Here is a 14728-nt window from a genome sequence, read left to right as displayed (position 1 = left end):
TAGTCCTTGAGGATTCGTGCAGTATGTGGACGCGAATTATCCTGCATAAATAAGAAATTATACCCAAAGAAAGGGGCGTAGGGGACAACATTGTCCTCTAGACACTGTCGTATGTATCTATCTGCTGTTAGGCGGCGTTCATACTCGGGCGATAAAAGATAAGCGATATATGGTAAACGATAGACAATACGTACAAACAAGTACTTAAAATCGAAGTACAGACGATAAAAAAGGTTCACGCGCGATTGCACAACATATATCGCAAGTGATATATCGTTCGAAGTGCTGCGTGTCGGTCGCCCTCGCGATTCGTTGCATACGATATTGAGATTTCAAGCTGTATTTATTTATTTATTTATTAGGTGAAACAAGGCAGTAATCAAATTGTTAACTCCTAATGTAAATATTTATACAGTATGGTGCAAATGTTTGGATGAAATTAGTTATTTCGTAAACCGACGACTTAAAGGAAAAATCCCGAAACAGGTCAATTTTTATTTTTAAATTATGATATTTTGGCATATTATCATACGAGTGACATCATCCATATTGGCGTGATGATGTAATAGATGTTTTTTTAAATGAGATTAGGGGTCGAGTGATGTCTCATTTGAAAGAGAATTCAATTCTGTATTCAGTAATATAAATATTAACATAATTATTTGTACAGGGTATTCAAAAAAAAATTTGTTAAAATAAATTAATTAACAAAAAACAATGTTTCGGAAAACCGAAAAACGTGTTTATTTGACAACCCAGTATTACATACCCAGTATTTTCTTTTTTTTTTTTTCATTCTACGTCTAAACCAATAAGCCACTACAACTTCTTCCACATTTAAGCTCATAATTTTAACGGAAATGAATTGTGGTTCCATCATCATCGCATGGTCGAGGCGATTTATCGTCCGTTCTCTATGAACCTTCCTAGCAATATATCGTGGCGATAAAATGTCACTTATCGTCTATCGACCGAGTATAAACGCCCCCTAAGAGTTACATGTTCGATGAAAATTAATTCGGTGAATCCGTGGAAAGACATACCCGCCATTACCATAACACCTCCGCCAATAAATGGCGTTCTGGATGAAATACAGTAAGGTGCAAATCGTTCTCCGCGTCTCCTCCATACACGTTCGCGTCCGTCTGGAGATCATAAGCAAAAACAGGACTCATCAGAAAACATTACAACACCCCACTGCTGAACAGTCCAGTCTCTGTGATCATTCGTAACTCATCCTGTTTGCTCGATGAGCTGCTGTTAATTTAGGGCATGTTACTGGCTTATGAGAACGTAAACCACTTTCATGTAGGACTCTTCTTACAGTTCATCCAGAAATATGAGTTCGTCGAGCTTCTAACAAACGACTATCCTATCGATAACATTTGACGTTAAAGAGCGGTTCCGTAATGCGGAAATCTTTAAAAAACGTTCATCACGCAGATCTCTACACCTTTCTCTGCCTGATCCTGGTCTTCAAGTGCAGGGGTCACCAATTGGCGGACCGCGGTCCGCATCCGGACCGTGTTATAGTTTTGTGCGGACCGCCATTAAATTCAGAATATAGGCACCTAGTGTTTGGCAAATTTTGAAAATGTTTGGTCATGAAATTGTGTACTATGTTTGGCTCAACTTATGTGTGCGAATTCGCGTTATCAATAATGAACTTTATTAAAAATTGGTAAAGATCTCAGCTTACAGATGAATATCCCAACTCCCTAATGAGAATCAGTGGCAATAAACTCACTCCAAACTTCAGACAGGTTGTACATAACAAAAATGTCATTTTTCTCTCTGATAATTTAATTTTGTAAAGAGTTTTTCCCCTTTGTTATACTTACTATATTCATTAATTTTGAATTTAAGTAAACTGTAATATAAAATTGTCACGTGCGTTTTTTTTATATTCATTTCCTCTCTACTATAGATATGTTAAGTGGGATAACTTTTCAGCTGTGCATTTATTTGAAATAATTTTCAGATTTAATAAGTTTGCAACAAACATGTTAATAATTACCATTTTGTACTATGATTATTTATTTTAAATTCCTCAGTTTCCTTTCTACAAAACTGAAGATGTCTAAAAACTTCATTAGCATTCAAAATATTAATTCCTAACTTTTAAAATAATATTCTCAGTTACAATTTACAATACTGCTATGTTCAGAATATACCGATAATAACATCAAAACAATACACGATGGATTTATATTTTTGAAGTTATACTTCTTTACGATCGAGAGTGAAATTTTATAATTTCCTGGCGCATGCGCAGACAGACAGTATGTAGTTTGTTGCTAATCTTTCAAATTATGTATGTATCAGCGCAAATAAGTCATTAAAAGAATATATTAGTGTTTTTAGTAAATCTATTATTTATTATAATTTTTGTGTCTTTGGATTTGTCTTCCTCGGGCGTAAGATAAGAAAATATCTATTTGTATCCTTCACTTGATCTATTTGTCACCGTGATGTGTAATTATATCCGAGACGTCAATAACACGGAGCTTGATAGCTTGGTTGGTAGAGCATTGGACCAGAGATCGAGAGATCCCGGGTTCAAATCCGGGACGATTCATATTCTTTTTTTCTTTTTTTTTTATTTCTGGTATTGTTTTGGTTAATTTTTGGTAATTATTGTTAATTTTTGGTATTGTTAAGTATATTTATTTCGTTGATATTATATAATAGAAGTATAACTTCTTACGTGCGTACAAAGTACACACACACACACACACACACACACACACACACACACACACACATACACGGCGCCGCATTTGTTGTGGCATCTGTGCTTCAGACTGCAAAGTGGCATCATCAAGTCTACGTACGTTAGGTTGATTCTAATTAGGTGTGGATCAGTAATATATTTCTAATTTTGTTATACCCTCCTTCTAAACAAAACTACAGGGAAAACTATGATAACATTACTTGTGGCATCAGATGCCACATGTACCTTGAGATGTCATAAATACCACACTTGACACAACATGACTTAGTACTTGAATTATGCCCGACATTTTTGGGATAATAAAAAACTAATAAATTACAGAACAAATTCTTGTTTTTTTAACTTTGTCAGTTATTTGCAAACAATTTGCATAAAATCTATGTTATTAATTTATTGTCATTATTATTTATTAGTCGCTTATTGCGGCTCTAATAGTCTTTCAAATAAAACTTTATATCCGTAAATTTTCTCATTTCTAATACTGGGTATTTTGATTTGCACTATTCACATTTTTGTTTTCCTGGTAGTACTTCCTTCTTCAAATCAAATTTAAAGAAAGCCATTACGGATTTTATTTGTTCGGGCATCCATGGGGTTTTTGAGGTGTTTTAAGAGTTTTTACTGACTGCGTTTCTTTTTTCTTTTTTTTTAACTTGTGTTTCTTTTTTTGCAGATATTTATTTCTACAATTTTGTTTAATCTATTATTATTTTTTTTAATTCATATCACTCACACCTCTTCTATTACCGATGATTTTATCTTTTCTTGATTCTTGTACACCTGCTCTTTAATGTTTGACAATTGAACTAAAAGGTGATGCGAAAAAACTTACTTCTTTACTTACTTAATCAGTAGACTCATTGATACCTTTCGGTGTTGGGCCATTCATTCAATCTTAATCAGTGTCTTAATCTTCTGAGGTGTCGGGAGTTTCGTCTAACTCTCAATGAACTTCCTCCGTTCTTTCCTATTGGTGGCCATTTGTGTTGCTTCTTGCCAAGTTTTTCTCTTACTTTCTAGTATCTGCGAGATGTGACTATTCCATTCTTTAATGCTTCGTCATCTTCTGTTCTTCGCTATTGGTTTTGCTTGCCACACTCTTGATGCCACACTCAAAGAGTACCCATGAACCATCAATCACTTTCCTTGTATTTGCTGTCCTTGTCTATAACCAACGTTTGTTATTTATAGAAAAAGAAAGCAAATACAAAATAATTGCTTGATGTGATCGTTCATGGGTATTCTTTAATTTTTCCGACTGTATGAATTATAAATAAGAAACACATATGTTCGGATTATCCGTGCTTCTCAATTATCCGTGCTTTTCAATTATCCGTGCCACCTCCGGTCCCAAGGAGCACGGATAATCGGAATTCTACTGTAATTACTGCATTTGTCCATTGTCTGGGTATTACTTTTATTTTCCATATTAGGTTCTATATGCATAGTAATTTTTTTATGAAAACAAATTAAACAAATTATAAAAATTAATTTTTTTTACTTCTATATATTTCATCATTTCTGGTGCTACTTCGTCGCTTCCTGGTACTTCTCTAATCTTTATCTTTCTTATTGCTTCTTCCAGTTCTTCTTTTTCTAAAGTTTCTTGATTTTCCGTGTTTCTCATGGACCCTCTATTGATCTGGCTTTCTTTTTCCATTGTATTCCCTTGCTTTCCATTCAGTATCAGCTCGAAGTGTTCCCTCCATCTTTCCATTATTTTCTTATCGTTTATTATTGTTCCTTCCTTGTTCATTATTTGTTTCACCTTTGTTTCTTTGTTGCTTTTTAGGTTCTTCAGTGTTCTATAAAATAACTTTACAGTTTCTGTGCTGTTTTCTTCCATTTTTTTTCCGAATTTTTCCCAACTTTTCTTTTCCTCTTCCTTCACTATCTCTTTCATTTTTGTTCTTTGTCTCTTATAATTTTCATATTTTTTTTTGTTTTGTCTTGTACGTATTGTTTTTATAATTTCTTCTTTTCTTTTATTTATCTTTTCACTTCATCATTCCACCAAGATGTTCGTTTCTCTCTGTTATTGTTTCTTGTAGTCCCACATATTGCATTAGCTGATTTTATCATCGCATTTTTAAATCTTTCCCATTCTTCTTCTATTATTTCTGTTGTTTCGTGTTCATTTTCCATCTCTTTCTCTAGCTCCTCTGTGTATATTATTTTCGTTGATTCGTTGATTCTTCCCTTAGTTTATAATTTTTTATTATTTCTTTTTGTTTTCTGTTTATGCTCTCATTCCTTTTTATTTCTTTTCTTTTGCTTTTGAATGTGGTTTCCAGTATATAGTGGTCACTGCCAATTTCATAACACCTTTTCACCCTTACGTCTCTTATCCAGTTCTTCTGCTTTTTGCACTATAGTATAGTCCATAATTGATTGTTCTTCTCTTGTTGATTTGACTTCTCTTGTGATCTTGTGTATACTTTTATGCCGGAAGTGTGTGTTCATAATCACCAGGTTATTGTCTAGACCTAGACAGAATTTGAGTGGTAATTTCCAGTTTTGTTTATTTTTTCCTCCCCATAAGGTCCAATGACATTGTTCCCTTTTTCTGCTTCTTTTCCCACTCTACTGTTCATGTCTCCTGTGATCATAATTTTCTCTGTAGGTACAAATATTTATCACTTCTGGGAACTTATCCCAGAACTCATTATTTTCGTTTTTTGTTTCGTCTTCATCTGGTCCATAGCATATGATTAGTTTTGTATTGGTTTCCTCTATATCCATATCTACGTCTACTCTTAGTATATGTTCGTTGTAATATATCCAATTTTTTACTTTGTTGGTAATATTCATCTTTATTATGCACGCTACTCTTGCCTGAGCTCTCTTCGTTTCTACCACTGTACTGTATATTAGTAACATTCCTTTTTCTAATATTATTGATCCTCTTCCTTCCTTCTTTGTCTCTGTTAAAGCTACTGTTTCAATGTTCTTATCTCTAGTTTCTTCCCGCAGTTCTATTGCCTTTCCATTTATACCTCTTACTTTCCATGATGCCATTTTCAGAATTGTTTTGTTTTTTTCTGTGCTTAACTTGTACTTTGTTTTTCCTTCCGTTTGTGTTATTATCTTTAGATCTGTTCATGTCCCTGTACTGTGCCTGTTTTGTTTCTCGTTCCGTCTTTGTGTTTTCTTCGGTTCCATGACATCTCGTAACGCGACAGATCGTAACCGGACAAATGGTAACGGACAATTCGTAATAGCGACAGTTCGTATCGGCGACACTTCATAACGGCGACAGTTCGTAACTATACAAATTTGTAACGTCCAAATTGAATTATTCTGCTTATTTTTGTTAACGTTGAAACTAACTGTTAAACAGTTATAAATGAAATTATGTTTATCAAAAGTAATACCACGAGTCATCTAAATTTTATCGATAAATTTTTTTGTTTTCACGAAAACTTCTTTATTTGGTAAAATTACGAAATCAAACCGAATGATAAAATCACGAGTCCGAAGGACGAGTGATTTTATCCATTTCGGTTTGTTTGAGTGATTTTACCCTAAATAAAGAAGTTTAAGTATGAAAACGAAAAAATTTATCAAGCAAAATTTAGAGGACAAGTGGTATTTGAAAAGATTATTTTGTGAACCAATATGTATTATTAGTAAATACGGGCATCTGTGAAATATTTTTAAGACAACTAGGATCAATGTCTTAAGTAGGTTATAGATAAATTATTTTATGATTTAAAAATGAACCAATTTATTTATTATATTGTTAATACATAAAAAACTGTTTAAATCGAAAATGAACCATTATTAAAAACACAATTTTTATAACTAATATGATATTTTCCAATGTCGTTCGTAATTAAGGTATGTACTTATTATGTGAAATTTAGGGTACCTTAAGTTTTACCAGGGAAGAGACTGTTTTATCAAGGAAGAGACTGTTTTATCAGTATTACACTCAATGATTGGCTAGAAAGACGCGTTGTGATTGGCTGAAAAAGCAAAAACGTCAGAATTTGACGGGTGAAAAAAATAATCAATTTAATAAATCAGTATCAGAATAAACATTTTTAAAATTGAAGCGTTTATTTGAAAAACAATACATGTCCATTTTAAGAAAATTCGATTTTATGTATTCTTCTCATAGAATAGTAGCTTCTTTATCCATCCGACACATTTAGTTTTGTAAACATCTATGATGTCCGGAGTAAACTACATAGAACATTTGGATGTTTCTATAGAAAACAACAGATGTCTGGGAAGTTTTTCTTGATTTGCCAACATTTTAATTTTTGGACAAGTGTTGTTTTTCACAGTATCTTAATGGACATGGTACAAAGAACGAGTGAAGAAAGAGGACTTAACCTCAACATAAATAAAACAAAATGGATGCTGGTCAGCCAAATTTAAAAACCTGCCAGACAATTAAAAATAAAAAACCAACTAATTAAACACGTTGACTCGTATATATACCTTGGAACAGTCGTCAACTCCAAATGGGATCAAACAACCGAAATACGATCTAGAATTGAAATGCCAGAGCAACATTTAACAACATTAATAATATATTCACCCGATCCGACATATCTCTCCTACTAAAAATATGGCTGCAAAAGTGCTATTTATTTCCAGTTTTGCTGTATGGCGCAGAGGCATGGACACTGACGGAAACATTAATGAGAAAGCTGGAAGCATTCGAAATGTGGGTGTATCGACGTATCCTCAAAATATCCTGGACGACTCATACCACAAACGTAGAGGTACTGCACCGAATGGGAAAACAAAAAGAAATCTCTTTCACAATTAAGAAACAGAAACTTGAATACCTCGGTCATATTGTGAGACATGATAAATATTATATACTCCAACTAATAATACAGGGTAAAATAGAAAGCAAACGCGGACCCGGAAGAACAAGACACTCATGACTTCAAAACTTACACCAATGGTTTGGACTAACATCGATCGAGTTATTCAGAAACGCCGCAAACAAAATTAAAATTGCTATGATGATAGCCAACGTCCGCAACGGACATGGCAAGTGAAGAAGAAGAAAAGTTGTTTTCCTTTACAAAATGTTTACTTAAATAGTTGGGAATGTCTAAAGACGGTTGCCGGCTTAACGATTTCATTAATTACTTCATTAGTCCTTTGTCTAGGTATATGTAAATTTAAGGAACAATGAGAGGGATAAACTTTTAAAAATATTGTTAAAAGTTTGTATGTATTTAAATATTTGTTTGTTATTAAGGACTTTTAATATATTATTCTGAAACACGAAATATAAAATGTATTAAACATGTTCATCCCGGTACTGATTCATTAAATTGATAAACATTCAATTATAACTGTAATAACAGTTAGTTTTCACGTTAACAAACATAAACAGAATAATTCAATTTGGACGTTTACGAATTGTCCGTTACGAACTTGTATAGTTACGAACTGTCGCCGTTATGAAGTGTCGCTGTTACGAACTGTTGCCGTTACGAGTTGTCCGTTACCACTTGTCCGGTTACGAATTGTCGCGTTACGAGATGTCTGGTCACGGTTTTCTTCAGCTAGTTTTATGAACTACCTGGTTCTGCATTGTTTGTTACTTTTTCTATTCTACTTGTTTTTTGGTTCCATTTCCATTTAATGCCTTCAATAACTATGAAACCATAGCCAATTTTTGTCCTTTTTCCATTAGTCTTTCATTTGTTGCTATCTTCCTAAGGTTTCTTTGTACTTAGGTATTTCTATATTTTTTACTGTTAGGTCACATTCTAAAATTAAATACTCTATGTTGCGTGTAGTTCATTAGTTTACCTTTGGCTTTCAGTATTTTCATTTTATATTTCATTTATTTCACAGTTATCAAAAATGAGATATTAAAAATAATACAATAAAGGTTAGGATATCTCGAAAACTTGACGTGACACAACAATTTTGACCGCAGATTCACATTCAGTGCACCAACCACCAAAAACCTTCGAGAATATAATATATTAGAGCTTCAGTTGCCCCTGGTTGACCTGTGATATTTTTGAAGCTTACGTACATTGTCATGATAACATCACACACACTACATTATCTTTATAACGGCCACAACAACAACAACAAAAAACTAACAAAGTATAAATCGATATAATTCCGCAAATTAGGTACACAGCACTCGCTTCTGATAGCTCGTACCTAATGGCATCATGTTCCAAAGGAGTGTAAATTATTTCATGCACATATTATTTTAATCGTAGGGGGCAGCACTATATACGCAGCGAGAATGATGCCATAACAAATACATGTGTGTGAATGTACAACGATATCATCTTATGGCATCATACACACCAAAATATTACAAAATATTAAAATGACGCTATCTGTGACAATATAATGCCGTAGATGCTAAAAATCGAATTAAAATTTTATGGCATCGCGTGTATGATGCCACAAAGCTCGCAGATGCCATAACGTAGCAAAATGCACACACATGATGCCATAATAAATGTAATACAAACACACACACACACACACACACACACACACACACACACACACACACACACACACACACACACACACATTATTTTTTATATTTACTGTACCAGGAAAGCTTTAAGTCTACAGTGACCAAAAAACAATCAGATAGATATTATTAGTTTTAATTTCCATATTAGTCCATGTGTGAGGCCTCTTTCGTATGAAAAATATTTCTCACTCGATTTCTTTGCGGATTCCTGTTAAAAAATGTCCCATTTAAACAAATCAGAACGGTGCCGGGTAAAACAATTTTTTTAAACATATTCAAAATTACCTTTTTGCTTCGAAAAATAATGTACTTTTAGGTTTCTTGAATGATTTTAAACAAAAAAGGGTCTCTTGTCATATTTTTGAAAAGTTGGTAGTTTTCGTGCTATAAGCGATTTAAAATCTGAAAAATGCGAAAATACGCATTTTCGATGCTTGAAAACTCTCAAGTTTCGGTAAAATGATCTTTTTTATATAAGATGATCCAAAGATGCTAAAAACATATTTTCGGGAACAAAAAAGGTTTGGATGTTTTGAATTTGTTTAAAAAAATTGTTAAACAGTTTCTGCCCAAAAATTTCGCCCGGCACTCTTCTGATTTGTTTATTCGCGGTGTGCAAGTACTTGGAAGGGAAACGAGAAACGACCGTGCGCGAGTCGCGGAGAAATATTGCAACTATCTTAAATAATTCATATTGTCAATTGAAATTGTCAAATTGACGTATATTTCATACCTTCTGTCATTGAAGCAGAAAAATTATATATTGCTCCACAATATTGATATGATATGCAATTATTATATAAAGGTAAATTTAATTAATTGTATTTTGCTTGCAGTACTGCATTTTAATAACTAATTTTATTTACTACTACTCTGGGCTAATTAGCAAAATTCATGGAAAAGTTATTTACCAGCAATTTTATTGCTGGAATCGAATTATTAGATCCTATATATTAATAATATAGGTATGCAAAGTCCGCAGATAGTGTGCTACTTTTTTTATAAACAAAATGGCGCCCGAAAATCGTGTTTTTTTCAATTTTTGCTCTATAACTCCAAAGATTTTAACTTTACACCAAAAACACCCAAATAAAAATTCACCGCAATTAAATTCTGCATAGAGATATGTTTTTCCCGATTTGCTCCGACGAAAATTTTCCTCGGAAAATGCGGGTTTTCCCAACAAAATCTCTAATTTTCAAATAAAGTTTTAGGTAAGTAATTAATAATCAATAATTAAATAACTTAGTGAGATCAAAGCTTTCTTGGTATAGATTGTAATTCCAGAAGCCGGTGAAAATTAAACGAATATTTTAGCAACAATTCAATTGTTAATTAACAATTTACGATCGCAATAATAACCAAAATAATCATGATACATTGATCAACCTTATAAAGATTATAAAGATGAGATGCTTATTTGATATTTTATCGACAAAATATAAATTTTTCGTTTTTTTTGCATAATCTTTAAATTTTGAAAAAAAAAATAGTTATAATACGCTGGTCTAAGTAGTAAAGTACAAAGAAAGGTTATTTACCAGCAATTTTATTGCTGGAATCGAATATTATGATCCTATATAATGATAATATAGCTATGCAAAGTCCGCAGATAGTGTGCTACTTTTTTTATTAACAAAATGGCGCCTCCAAATCGTGTTGTTTTCAATTATTGATCTATAACTCCGAAGATTTTAACTTTACACCAAAAACACTAAAATAAAAATTCACTCCAATTTAATTCTACATAGAGAAATGTTTTTCCCGATTTGCTCCGACGAAAATTTTCCTCGGAAAATGTGGGTTTTCCCAACAAAATCTCGAATTTTCAAACAAATTTTTTGGGCAAGTAATTATTTATCAATAATTAAATAACTTGGTGAAATAAAAGCTTTCTTGGTATAGATTATAACTGCAGAAGCCGGTTAAAATTAAACAAATATGTTAGCAACAATTCAATTGTTAATTAACAATTTACAGTCGCAATAACAACTAAAATAATCATGTAACATTGATTAAACTTAGAAAGATTATAAAGATGTGATGCCTATTTAATATTTTGTCGACAAAATATAAATTTTTCATTTTTTTGCATAATCTTTAAATGTTTAACAAAAATAGTTATAAACAAATTAACATTTCTCAGAAATTGTTTATTATATTATAATTTAAAAAAATGCTTAAAATGCGTATTTCAAAGGTCTTGAAAACGAATGCTTTAATATTTTTTTCCAACCATTTGCAAAAAAGTTATGAAACAGCAAAATAAACATACGATTACTCCGTTTTTTATAATTTGTTTTAATTGTTTTAAAGATTAAAAATGAGTTTATGGTACAAACTAATTACTCTCAAAAAATATCAAACATTAGTTCAATGGTTATATATTAATCAAAGATTAAAAATGTTTTTTTTGTAATTTTTAGCGCGAAAATAGGCTTGATACAGAGCCGAAGCTTAATTTTATTTATTAACTACTGCACGTCGCGGGCGGTTGTCGCTTCGAGTGAAATAGCTATTTGTATAACAAGGGAGGAAAGTGTAACTTTTCCTCCCGAGAATGAAGTTTACTGCCCGACGCGTAGCGGAGGGCAGTAATCATTCAAGGGAGGAAAAGGCACTTTACTCCCATGTTATACATATGGTTTTTCCACCTTCCTCAAATAACAAGTAATTTTGTCATTTTTACTTAATTTATTTATGTAACTAACCAACAAAATTTATTAGAACTAAAACAACAAGTAGGTACAATATAACTGTCAGCTGTCAAATATAAGTCAAATTATTAATGTAAACATTGTTAAATCAAAATAACAATTTACTGTTTTTTACCATTCTGCAAAATATAGGATGTTTTATAAATAAACGTTAAAATGTATAGATACTCCGTAATAGAAAATAGATATTATACAGGGCGTCAGTAAGTTATATTTCATGAATGAAATATTATGACGTCACTTTTACTTTTCCTCCCTAGGGAGGAAAAATATTTTCCTCCCTAGGGAGGAAAAGTACAACTTTGCTCCCTACAATCAGGTCCGGAAAAGTATACTTTCGGTAGAGGTAGGTGGAAAATGTTATTAGCTAAGGTACTGTATTAGTCTGCTTTCGCGCGTGTAAATTACAAAAAAAAAATATTTATAATCTTTAATTAAAATGTAACCATTAAATTAATAATCGATATTTTTTGTAAGTAATTAGCTTGTACTTTAAACTCACTTTTACGCTTTGAAAGAATTAAAAAAAATTATAAACAACATAGTAATCGTATGTTTATTTTGCTATTTCATAACTTTTTTGAAAATGGTTGCAAAAAAGTTTTAAAGCATTCATTTTCAAGATCTTTAAAATACGCGTTTTACCTATTTTTTAAAATTAGAATATAATAAAAACTTTCTGAGAAACGTTAATTTGTTTATAACTATTTTCTTTTTAAACATTTAAAGATTATTTAAAAAAATTAAAAATTTATATTTTGTTGACAAAATATTAAATAGGCATCCTATATTTATAAGATTTCAAAGTTTGATCAGTGTATCATAATTATTTTGGTTATTATTACGACCGTAAATTATTAATTAACAATTGAATTGTTGCTAAAATATTCGTTTAATTTTCACCGGCTTCTGAAACTACAATATAAACCAAGAAAACTTTTATGTCACCGAGTTATTTAACTATTGGTAGATAATTTCTTATCTAAAACTTTATTTGAAATTTAAAGATTTTGTTGGGAAAACCCGCATTTTCCGAGGAAAATTTTCGTCGGAGCAGATCTGGAAAAACATGTCTATATGCAGAATTTAATTTCGGTGAATTTTGATTAGGGTTTTTTTTGGTGTAGAGTTAAAATGTTCGGAGTTATGGAGCAAAAATTGAAAAAACACGATTTGGGGGCGCCATTTTGTTAATAAAAAAAGTAGCACACTATCTGCGGACTTTGCATACCTATATTATTAATATATATAACCATAAGCTTCGATTTCAGCAATAAAATTGCTGGTAAATAACTTTTCTATAGACTATACATACATATAGACAGACTATACATACAATTCTTTACGTTTGCATAACATAACCTGCATCTTATTTTTTCTTCTTATTATTTTTTTGGACTATGGCCGTGACAATTATCTAGCAACCAGAACTAATATAATTGGCCAATATAATTAAAAGTGCGAATAAAAGTACAGAGCGTAGAAATAGAGGTCGCTTTGCCGAACTTGCACGGTCCCAATAGGGGATATTTCTTAACAAGAATCCGCAAAGAAACTGAATCAGAACAACCAGACTCAGGCAGCATTAAATCCGGACCCCGGAAGTGTCATAGGTTTTCGAAACGGACCCTCAGGGAAACTAATTGGTGACCCCTGTTCTAGTGTATTCTCCAGTCGAACGATACTTAGTAAGAGCATCATGGACGGTACTTTTGGCAGTATTCAAATAATTTGCAATATAACGTACACTGCGACCATCTTCATGTAATGCCAAAACTTTTGCATTATTTTCGGGAATCATACTAACACGATATGAAAAAACTAATAAACAGTGATCTGAATATACCCGAATAAATATCAAACTTATCGTAAAAGCAATAAAAAATGCAAAAACTTTGTTGCTAGTAAACAAGACAAAAGTGTCATTTTTGCCAAATGTCAAAATTTTGTTTCACTGGTGGCGCGGTAATTTAAAAACATTACAAAATCGTTTTATTGTTGTGAATGAACCTGTTTTATTATTATTGTTTATTTCCTCCCAATTAAAACTACTATACACTGACAAAATTTAAAACAACATACAAAATGCCGGATTTTTTTTTGACCAGGAGTGTATATTTAATGAGTTTTTTTTACATTTTGAGTCGTTAATTCAAAATTCCGCGCCATTTAACAATAATCTACGAACAGATTTTAATAAAACATTGTTTCTGTTTCACAAAAGGATATTTTCCAATCAACGGGTTTTTTTCCCATTTTACACAAAATTTACACAAAAATCCGTAGTTAACCTAATTTTCGTACATTGCCATAAAGCACCGTATTCCAGAATATATAGTACAGATTCTCAAACAGATTTTCCGGGAAAAATTCTAATCTCTTAGTTCTCCTATATTATGGAGGAACATAAAACGTAGACGGAGGAACGTATAATTCCGCCAATTCAACCCACACCCTAATGAGAGGGTGTATTTTAGCAGACAAGAGCTCTTTCCACTTCCATTGTCACAGAATTCACCCCTCGGATGAGAGGCAGTAAAAGAAACCGTGGAAAGTTTTCCTGCATCGCATCTTGGGTGTCAAACAAGAATTACACACACGACACGCACGTCATCGAAAGTGGAAAAGGGGAAATATCAGAGTAGGGTTGGTTTGAAGCTAATGCTCGATCAAGGAAGTCAATTTGTATTAAACAAGTAAAATAGTTTGTAATCCAAATATTTTTTGCTGTTTCTTTCATAATGACCATTAAATTGGTCAACACACGTTAAATTGGTGCTCCCGTGCTTT

The sequence above is a fragment of the Diabrotica virgifera genome, chromosome 7 (genome assembly GCF_917563875.1).
Source record: "Diabrotica virgifera virgifera chromosome 7, PGI_DIABVI_V3a".
Taxonomy (NCBI): Eukaryota; Metazoa; Arthropoda; class Insecta; order Coleoptera; family Chrysomelidae; genus Diabrotica; species Diabrotica virgifera.
Note: the sequence above shows the minus strand (reverse complement) of the source record.